Source organism: Bufo bufo, chromosome 5 (assembly GCF_905171765.1).
Source record: "Bufo bufo chromosome 5, aBufBuf1.1, whole genome shotgun sequence".
NCBI lineage: Eukaryota > Metazoa > Chordata > Amphibia > Anura > Bufonidae > Bufo > Bufo bufo.
The window spans coordinates 721093-731290 of record NC_053393.1 but is presented as its reverse complement, the minus strand read 5'-3'; positions in this window follow the sequence as shown (position 1 = coordinate 731290).

The window sequence follows — 10198 nt, the reverse complement described above, 5'->3', positions numbered from 1 at the left end:
CTCGGTGCCCGAGGTACTGGACCTCAGCCATCCCCAACTGGCATTTATCAGGGCGAATGGTCAGTCTTGCAGTCTGGATACAGTCTAGCAATTTGCCCAAGTGCTTAAGATGTTCCTCCCATGTTTTGCTGAAAATGGCAATGTCATCCAAGTAAGCACAGGCAAAGTCCTGACATTGTTCTAACAGTCGATCTATCAGTCTCTGGAAAGTGGCTGGGGCATTCATCATTCTGAAGGGCATTCCCAGGAACTCAAAAAGTCCAAATGGAGTAATAAAAGCCGAGCACTCCTGAGCGTCCTCCTTTAGGGTTATCTGCCTGTATCCCTTGCTCAAGTCTGACGTGGTTACAAATTGGCCACTGGCCAACTGATCCAATAGATCCTCAATCCTGGGCATGGGGTAAGCATCACTCTTGGTGGCATTGTTTAATGTCCTGTAATTGACGCAGGACTACAGGATAGGCCCAGGAGCTGTGAGATGGATGAATAACCCCCAGTTGTTTCATCTCCTCCAGTTCGTCCTTTATTATGCTGTGCACAGCCTCTGGAACCCGGCAGGCAGCCCGCTGGATGGGGCGTTGTCCGGGGGTTTCCACATGGTGGATGGTGAGAGTAGTCCACCCAGGCTTTGAAAAGAAAGAAGCTCTCGGTCTTAGCATGGAGAGAATATCATCCTTTTGTCTATCCGATAAATGGGAGCACATGGGCACTTGTTCCAGGGATCCTCCCGCTTGAGCGACCTGGACAAGATTGGGAAGATACTCGTCCTCGGAGCTATCACTAGGGGGGTGGCAGACAGCTAGAACCAGCAGGGATCGGTCGTAATATTCTTTCAGCATGTTGATATGGACGGTCTTCTGTCGCGGACCACTAGGTAGTTAGTGTCATTAATTTTCCTGACAACCTTATAAGGGCCTTTCCACGTTGCTTGAAGCTTGTTGGCAGGGGAAGCAATAATCATGAGCACCTGTTGTCCTTCCATAAATTCCCGGGTCCTGGCTTTACAATCATACCAGTTCTTTTGTCGGGACTGGGCCTTTCGCTGGTGTTCTTTAGCCAAGGTAGCTAGCTGGGCAAGACAGTCTCGGAAGTCTAGAACATAGGGAATGACAGGCACTCCGGTGTCTCAGATATCTCCCTCCCAGTGATCCTTCAGAAGAGTGAGAGGCCCATGGACCTTCCGGCCAAACATTAGTTCAAAAGGGGAGAACCCTGTGGACTCTTGGGGAACTAACCGATAGGCAAAGAGGAGATGTGGCAGGTATTTTTCCCAGTCCTTATCGAAGTCAGCGAAAGCCTTCAGCATATTTTTAGGGTTCCATTAAGGCATTCGCATAGTCCATTGGTCTGCGGGTGGTATGGGGTGGTGCGAATGGCTCAAACGCCACAGGTATGCCAGAGGGACTGGACCAGATCCGATATGAACCGAGTCCCTTGATCCGATAATATTTCACTGGGGAACCCTACCCAGGTAAAGATGGTAACCAGAGCCTTGGCTACCTTTACTGCTGTGATACTGGACAGGGCCACGGCTTCAGGATATCGAGTGGCATAGTCCACCATTGTCAGGATGTATTTTTTCCCAAAACCGGCTAGGGTGGACCAGAAGTCTGATGATGTCCACAGCTACATGTTGAAATGGTTCTTCATTTATGGGCAGGGGATGCAAGGGCACCTTATGTCGAGTTCCTGGATGGCACATTCACAGGCACACATCGGTGGTGCGGCAATAATGGGCTACCGACTGAGAGATGCCAGGCCAGTAAAAGCTTTGGGTGAGTCTCTTTTCAGTCCTTTTCCTTCCTTGATACCCAACAAAGGGGATGTCATGGGCCAGTTGGAGTAGCTGTGCCCTGTACTTCTGGGGAACAATGAGTTGCCTGGTCGCCACAATAGGGATGCCCTTGCCACTGACCTTCGTTACGCGATAATACAATCCTTTTTCCCGGGTGAAGCTATCTCCATTGTCTCCCACATGCCCAGTTTCTGCCCTTAGCCTAAGGACTGCCAAGGTAGGGTCACCCTCTGTTTCTAGTCTAAACTCCTCTCTGTCCCAAGACCCTCCCCAGGTAGGAGCAGGGGATGGATTGCTTACAGACTCTGATGGGGTTTAGTGGTAGTTGTTCCCCAGTGCAGTCCTGATGTTGTGGTGCTCGAATGGTCTGTAGTCGGATGACGGCTCCCACAAAATGGCACTGTAACTCCCCAATGTCGTTTCCCAGGAGGATATCTGCGGGACGTCCACCCATAACTCCAATTCAGCACAGTTTTCCCATAACCATAATCCAACTGCACAGGACAATGGGGATTCCCGGGCCCTGGTGAATGAGTCAGCGATAGTCAAGAATGCCCCTTTGTCTCTGATTTTTCCGACACTTTGTATCCATAAATTAAGACATCTTGCAGGTGCCGTTGTTCTGGGTAGCTTGGGGACAAAGGCTGTAGGCCGTACACTCCAGAAGGGGTATCTATGGTGTATCTATGGTGTGTCTATAGATTGCAGGTGCCCAGGTTGCCCTAACTCGTAACATCTACTCTCTGTGATTCTCCCAGGCCTTAGTTGGAGCTGTTGGGGCACAGGATTGTGAGGTGGGGTTGTCATCGGCCTGCGGCTTAGGTGGAGGGTCAGATATAACCGGAGGCTGTGGTTTATGGTCTAGAAGCCTCCTCCATTGCGGTTGGATAGTAAGAGCCTCATCGGCCAGAGCTGCAGCTCTATCCAAGGTGTGTGTCGTGCTCTCCCGGACCCATTCCCGTATTTCGGAGGGGCACTTGGCAAGAAAGTGTTCGATAAGGAACGCCTGTACAACATCTTCCGCAGTGAAGGCTTCCTCCGCTTCCAGCCATCTCCAACATGCCTGGGACATCTTATGGGCATACATCCTGGTGCATGGGAGGTCTCAGAACTGGGCCCGATATGAGTATGGGGTGATAGCATGGTAATCCAGGATAGTCCGTTTTACATTATCCCGGTTCCTCGTGGCTCCAGGGTTCGTTAAGCCTCCGCCATGCTTCCGGTCAGGAGTCCAACTAACAAACGTATCCAGCCATTGTGGGGCACCTCCATCACGGCACACTGCTGCTCAAAGTCCTTGAAGACCTTGGCTTGAAGTCCATCCGGGTAATCTGTAAAGGTTCCTGGATCGTTAGAATTACGCTCCAAGTCAAGTTACCCCCTCTTTCGGGCGCCATTGCTTCTTGTCTCCGCTGGGCTCGACGAGCAGCCTCCTCGTTATACTCCTGAGAGAGACCTGGGCCCAGAGCCGCCATCTCTTCTTCGTACCACACCAACCACTGGCTTTTAGGGGTGGGTTTCCCCGTCTCCAATGCGTGTCCGTTGCACATCTGGGAGGAAGTGGTCTGGCTAGCACCCATTAGTAGATCAATTAAGGCCTCTTTAGTCAATCCCTGGTAGTTCAGGCCCAGATCTCTGGCTCTCTCCTGTAGACTGGATACGGTCCAGTTTCTGTATTCACTCTGTGGGTAGTTCTCCATTGGGCGGCGCTCTGTTCATCCCACTGCTTGCCACCAGTCACGCGGTTCTACTCCAGTATCACAAAATCAACAGAGCGAGGAATAAGTGAACAGCCCAAGGACCTTTATTATATGCAAACCGAAAGGTCCATAAAACACTCCACCACACACAGGGTATAATAGTCCAGGAACACTGCTACAATAACAGGATAAATACCCCGGAAGATGAGGGTCACACTCCAGCTTGGAGATCGATATGACAGTGTGGCTCCAGATGCTTCTTCTCTGTAGAGGGCCCCTCCAACAGTATATTCCAGGGAAAGCAAGGTTCCTCCAAGTCTCTTTGGTGTGCTGGCCCTAGCATCAGCGTCCCACAAAGGATCTATCTTGCTGGCCTTCTTAGTCCTTCTCAGGTGCTGTCCTTATATCCCCAGGGTAGGCAGACAGTGTGCCCCCTAGATCTGAAAATGGTGCCTCGGTGATCAAGGAACTACAGGGGGTGATTTCCAGCATTTGGAGAGCAGAGGGTCATGAATGGACAGTCAGGAAATGTCAGCAGGGGTCCATCAAGAGGCATGGGGACAGCCAGGCTGCCAATGGTCACTGAGCTGATTCAATTATTAGACCTTCCTGTAATTTAATTAAGACTGGACAAGACTGGAAATACACAGAATGGCAGAGCAACAAGACAACACTCCTAAAATCAGTAAATATATGAACACTGACAAAACACACCATATCCAACCACACTGTCCTTCACCTTCTACATTCTCTGCTGCTCCTTTTTGACCTGTCCTCCACCTTCTACGCTACTTTGAGCTCCTCCCTCTAGACCTGTCCTCCACCTTCTACATTACTTGTTGCTCCTCCTTCTAGACCTGTCCTCCACCTTCTACGTTACTCTGGGCTCCTCCTTCTAGACATGTCCTTTGTCTACTACATTACTCTTTTATCCTTCTTCTAGTTCCGTCCTTCAACTTCTACACTGTGCAACTCCATCTAGAAAGGCCCTCTGTCTTCTACATCACTCTGTCCTCCTCCTTCTACATCTGTCCTCTGTCTCCTACACTACTCTGAGAATCTCCTAGAACTATACTCTGCCTTGTACATTACACTATGCTCCACCTTATAGACCTGTCCTCTGCCTTCTACATTACTTTGAGCTCCTCCTTCTAGACATGTCCTCTACCCTCTACATTACTCTGTGCTCCTCATCGTAGACCTGTCATCTGCCTTCTACATTACTCTGTGCTCCTCCTTCTAGACCTGCCCTCCACCTTCTACATTACTCTGTGCTCCTACTTCTAGACCCGTTCTCTGCCTTTTACATTACTCTGTGCTCCTCTTTCTAGACCTGTCCTCTGCCTTCTACATTACTCTGTGCTCCTCCTTCTAGAACTGCCCTTCGCCTTCTACATTATTCTGTGACCCGACTTCTTGAGCTGTATCCTGTCTTCTCAGTTATGTTGTTTCTCCTTCTTGAGCTGTCCTCTGACTTTTACACTTTTCTGTGCTTAGCTTCTTAGACTAGTTTCCCTATTTGTAAATGACTCTGTGCACGGCCTTGCGACATTTGGCAGACATTTATGCAACGTTTGAACATAAATTCTGGAGTGCATGTCGTGATAAATCCCCCCATATGTTCTTAGATAAATGTGGTGCATTTTTACAAAATACACTTTTGTTGAGAGATGTTACTACAGTTTTTTACACCCCCACCACTGGATCTGGTGCAGGACTAGACCCCGGTATAAGGAGGTAATGTATCATCAGCCGGGGCCCCTGTGATAGATCTGGTGCAGGTCTAGACCCCGGTATAAGGAGGTAATGTATCATCACCCGGGGCCCCTGTGATAGATCTGGTACAGGTCTAGACCCCGGTATAAGGAGGTAATGTATCATCAGCCGGGGCCCCTGTGATAGATCTGGTGCAGGTCTAGACCCCGGTATAAGGAGGTAATGTATCATCAGCCGGGGCCCCTGTGATAGATCTGGTGCAGGTCTAGACCCCGGTATAAGGAGGTAATGTATCATCAGCCGGGGCCCCTGTGATAGATCTGGTGCAGGACTAGACCCCGGTATAAGGAGGTAATGTATCATCAGCCGGGGGCCCCTGTGATAGATCTGGTGCAGGTCTAGACCCTGGTATAAGAAGGTAATGTATCATCAGCCGGGGCCCCTGTGATAGATCGGGTGCAGGTCTAGACCCCGGTATAAGGAGGTAATGTATCATCAGCCGGGGGCCCCTGTGATAGATCTGGTGCAGGTCTAGACCCTGGTATAAGAAGGTAATGTATCATCAGCCGGGGCCCCTGTGATAGATCTGGTGCAGGTCTGGACCCTGGTATAAGGAGGTAATGTATCATCAGCCGGGGCCCCTGTGATAGATCTGGTGCAGGACTAGACCCTGGTATAAGGAGGTAATGTATCATCAGCCGGGGCCCCTGTGATAGATCTGGTGCAGGTCTAGACCCCGGTATAAGGAGGTAATGTATCATCAGCCGGGGCCCCTGTGATAGATCTGGTGCAGGTCTAGACCCCGGTATAAGGAGGTAATGTATCATCAGCCGGGGCCCCTGTGATAGATCTGGTGCAGGACTAGACCCCGGTATAAGGAGGTAATGTATCATCAGCCGGGGGCCCCTGTGATAGATCTGGTGCAGGTCTAGACCCCGGTATAAGGAGGTAATGTATCATCAGCCGGGGCCCCTGTGATAGATCTGGTGCAGGACTAGACCCCGGTATAAGGAGGTAATGTATCATCAGCCGGGGCCCCTGTGATAGATCTGGTGCAGGTCTAGACCCCGGTATAAGGAGGTAATGTATCATCAGCCGGGGCCCCTGTGATAGATCTGGTGCAGGACTAGACCCCGGTATAAGGAGGTAATGTATCATCAGCCGGGGGCCCCTGTGATAGATCTGGTGCAGGTCTAGACCCCGGTATAAGGAGGTAATGTATCATCAGCCGGGGCCCCTGTGATAGATCTGGTGCAGGACTAGACCCCGATATAAGGATTTAATGTATCATCAGCCGGGGCCCCTGTGATAGAGCTGGTGCAGGTCTAGACCCCGGTATAAGGAGGTAATGTATCATCAGCCGGGGCCCCTGTGATAGATCTGGTGCAGGTCTAGACCCCGGTATAAGTAGGTAATGTATCATCAGCCGGGGCCCCTGTGATAGAGCTGGTGCAGGACTAGACCCCGGTATAAGGAGGTAATGTATCATCAGCCGGGGCCCCTGTGATAGATCTGGTGCAGGACTAGACCCCGGTATAAGGAGGTAATGTATCATCAGCCGGGGCCCCTGTGATAGATCTGGTGCAGGTCTAGACCCCGGTATAAGGAGGTAATGTATCATCAGCCGGGGCCCCTGTGATAGATCTGGTGCAGGACTAGACCCCGGTATAAGGAGGTAATGTATCATCAGCCGGGGGCCCCTGTGATAGATCTGGTGCAGGTCTAGACCCTGGTATAAGGAGGTAATGTATCATCAGCCGGGGCCCCTGTGATAGATCTGGTGCAGGACTAGACCCCGGTATAAGGAGGTAATGTATCATCAGCCGGGGCCCCTGTGATAGATCTGATGCAGGTCTAGACCCCGATATAAGGATTTAATGTATAATCAGCCGGGGCCCCTGTGATAGATCTGGTGCAGGTCTAGACCCCGGTATAAGGAGGTAATGGATCATCAGCCGGGGCCCCTGTGATGGATCTGGTGCAGGTCTAGACCCCGGTATAAGGAGGTAATGTATCATCAGCCGGGGCCCCTGTAATAGATCTGGTGAGGGACTAGACCCCGGTATAAGGAGGTAATGTATCATCAGCCGGGGCCCCTGTGATAGATCTGGTGCAGGTCTAGACCCCGGTATAAGGAGGTAATGTATCATCAGCCGGGGCCCCTGTGATAGATCTGGTGCAGGACTAGACCGCGGTATAAGGAGGTAATGTATCATCAGCCGGGGCTCCTGTGATAGATCTGGTGCAGGTCTAGACCCCGGTATAAGGAGGTAATGTATCATCAGCCGGGGCCCCTGTGATAGATCTGGTGCAGGTCTAGACCCCGGTATAAGGAGGTAATGTATCATCAGCCGGGGGCCCCTGTGATAGATCTGGTGCAGGACTAGACCCCGGTATAAGGAGGTAATGTATCATCAGCCGGGGCCCCTGTGATAGATCTGGTGCAGGACTAGACCCTGGTATAAGGAGGTAATGTATCATCAGCCGGGGCCCCTGTGATAGATCTGGTGCAGGACTAGACCCCGGTATAAGGAGGTAATGTACCATCAGCCGGGGCCCCTGTGATAGATCTGGTGCAGGACTAGACCCCGGTATAAGGAGGTAATGTATCATCAGCCGGGGCCCCTGTGATAGATCTGGTGCAGGTCTAGACCCCGGTATAAGGAGGTAATGTATCATCAGCCGGGGCCCCTGTGATAGATCTGGTGCAGGACTAGACCCCGGTATAAGGAGGTAATGTATCATCAGCCGGGGCCCCTGTGATAGATCTGGTACAGGACTAGACCCCGGTATAAGGAGGTAATGTATCATCAGCCGGGGCCCCTGTGATAGATCTGGTGCAGGACTAGACCCCAGTATAAGGAGGTAATGTATCATCACCCGGGGCCCCTGTGATAGATCTGGTGCAGGACTAGACCCCGGTATAAGGAGGTAATGTATCATCAGCCGGGGCCCCTGTGATAGATCTGATGCAGGTCTAGACCCCGATATAAGGATTTAATGTATAATCAGCTGGGGCCCCTGTGATAGATCTGGTGCAGGTCTAGACCCCGGTATAAGGAGGTAATTTATCATCAGCCGGGGCCCCTGTGATAGATCTGGTCCCTGGTATAAGGAGGTAATGTTTAATCAGCCGGGGCCCCTGTGATAGATCTGGTGCAGGTCTAGACCCCGGTATAAGGAGGTAATGTATCATCAGCTGGGGCCCCTGTGATAGATCTGGTCCCTGGTATAAGGAGGTAATGTTTAATCAGCTGGGGCCCCTGTGATAGATCTGGTGCAGGACTAGACCCCGGTATAAGGAGGTAATGTACCATCAGCCGGGGCCCCTGTGATGGATCTAGTGAAGGACTAGACCCCGGTATAAGGAGGTAATGTATCATCAGCCGGGGCCCCTGTGATAGATCTGGTCCCTGGTATAAGGAGGTAATGTTTAATCAGCTGGGGCCCCTGTGATAGATCTGGTGCAGGTCTAGACCCCGGTATAAGTAGGTAATGTATCATCAGCCGGGGCCCCTGTGATGGATCTGGTGCAGGACTAGACCCCGGTATAAGGAGGTAATGTATCATCAGCCGGGGCCCCTGTGATGGATCTAGTGAAGGACTAGACCCCGGTATAAGGAGGTAATGTATCATCAGCCGGGGCCCCTGTGATAGATCTGGTCCCTGGTATAAGGAGGTAATGTTTAATCAGCCGGGGCCCCTGTGATAGATCTGGTGCAGGTCTAGACCCCGGTATAAGTAGGTAATGTATCATCAGCCGGGGCCCCTGTGATGGATCTGGTGCAGGACTAGACCCCGGTATAAGGAGGTAATGTACCATCAGCCGGGGCCCCTGTGATAGATCTGGTGCAGGTCTGGACCCTGGTATAAGGAGGTAATGTATCATCAGCCGGGGCCCCTGTGATAGATCTGGTGCAGGTCTGGACCCTGGTATAAGGAGGTAATGTATCATCAGCTGGGGCCCCTGTGATAGATCTGGTGTAGGACTAGACCCCGGTATAAGGAGGTAATATATAATCAGCCGGGGCCCCTGTGATAGATCTGGTGCAGGTCTGGACCCTGGTATAAGGAGGTAATGTATCATCACCCGGGGCCCCTGTGATAGATCTGGTGTAGGACTAGACCCCGGTATAAGGAGGTAATGTACCATCAGCCGGGGCCCCTGTGATAGATCTGGTGCAGGTCTGGACCCTGGTATAAGGAGGTAATGTATCATCAGCCGGGGCCCCTGTGATAGATCTGGTGCAGGACTAGACCCCAGTATAAGGAGGTAATGGATCATCAGCCGGGGCCCCTGTGATAGATCTGGTGCAGGTCTGGACCCTGGTATAAGGAGGTAATGTATCATCAGCCGGGGCCCCTGTGATAGATCTGGAGCAGGTCTGGACCCTGGTATAAGGAGGTAATGTATCATCAGCTGGGGCCCCTGTGATAGATCTGGTGTAGGACTAGACCCCGGTATAAGGAGGTAATATATAATCAGCCGGGGCCCCTGTGATAGATCTGGTGCAGGTCTGGACCCTGGTATAAGGAGGTAATGTATCATCACCCGGGGCCCCTGTGATAGATCTGGTGTAGGACTAGACCCCGGTATAAGGAGGTAATATATAATCAGCCGGGGCCCCTGTGATAGATCTGGTGCAGGTCTGGACCCTGGTATAAGGAGGTAATGTATCATCAGCCGGGGCCCCTGTGATAGATCTGGTGTAGGACTAGACCCCGGTATAAGGAGGTAATGTATCATCAGCCGGGGCCCCTGTGATAGATCTGGTGCAGGTCTGGACCCTGGTATAAGGAGGTAATGTATCATCAGCCGGGGCCCCTGTGATAGATCTGGTGCAGGTCTGGACCCTGGTATAAGGAGGTAATGTATCATCAGCCGGGGCCCCTGTGATAGATCTGGTGTAGGACTAGACCCCGGTATAAGGAGGTAATATATAATCAGCCGGGGCCCCTGTGATAGATCTGGTGCAGGTCTGGACCC